Source organism: Macrotis lagotis, chromosome 8, assembly GCF_037893015.1.
Source record: "Macrotis lagotis isolate mMagLag1 chromosome 8, bilby.v1.9.chrom.fasta, whole genome shotgun sequence".
In the NCBI taxonomy this organism is placed as follows: domain Eukaryota; kingdom Metazoa; phylum Chordata; class Mammalia; order Peramelemorphia; family Peramelidae; genus Macrotis; species Macrotis lagotis.
The window spans coordinates 81,917,878-81,918,745 of record NC_133665.1 but is presented as its reverse complement, the minus strand read 5'-3'; positions in this window follow the sequence as shown (position 1 = coordinate 81,918,745).

Sequence of the window (868 nt, the reverse complement as noted above, 5' to 3'; positions counted from 1 at the left end):
TACGCTTTTCTTCTAATCTTGGTTGCTTTGGGGTTTTTGGGTGCAAACTCTTTTTAATTAAACGTAATCAAAATTCTCCATTTTCCATTCCTTGTTTGGTTACACATTTTTTGAAACGTTTCATTAGCAGAGATGATTCCGGGGTGCACATTTGGCCGGGCCGCCCCGACCCAGATCGAGTTACATTTCCTGGCCTATCATTACATTACTCTGGAGTAAATAAAGGAAAAAAAACTGCGGATGGGCGAAGAGGCAGCCCTCGCCCCGCCGGCCCCGGGCCGCCCTGGCCCCGGGCCGCCCTGGCCCCGCCGGGCCCGCTCGCCGCCACGCCTCCTCCCGGCGGATGCCGCTAATCCGGGCGCCGCGGCCCGCCAGCCCGCCGAGCACGCGCGGCCGGAGCCCGCCAGATTGGCCCTCCCCACAACACAGCCCGCGAGGCCAGAGCCCCGGATGCCCGCCCCCGAGCCAGCGACAACAATCGGCGCCTCCCTCCCCGCCTTTTACAGACTGTACACACCTACGCACGCACGCGCGCGTACAAACACACGCACATTCGCACGCAGAAAGCCTGCAGCCGGGGGGAGGGGAGGCGGCGCCGGACTCGCCCATTCCGCGGGGCCCCGCAGGGGGGGCCGTTCTGGCCGTCCGCGCCCCCTCCGCCCCCCCGCGAGCGCAGCCGGCCGGGCCCGACCTCGCGCCCCCGCCGCCGCTCTCGGCACCAGAGCTTTCGCTTCCGAGGAGGGCGTTGGCGCTCCGCGCCCCCCGGCCCGGCCCGGCCTGCCGCGCCACCCCCCTCCTCCGCGCGCGGACTTGGTCCGGCCCGGGCGCCCGCGAGCGCGGAGCGAGCAGCGCGCGGGAGCCGCGACGG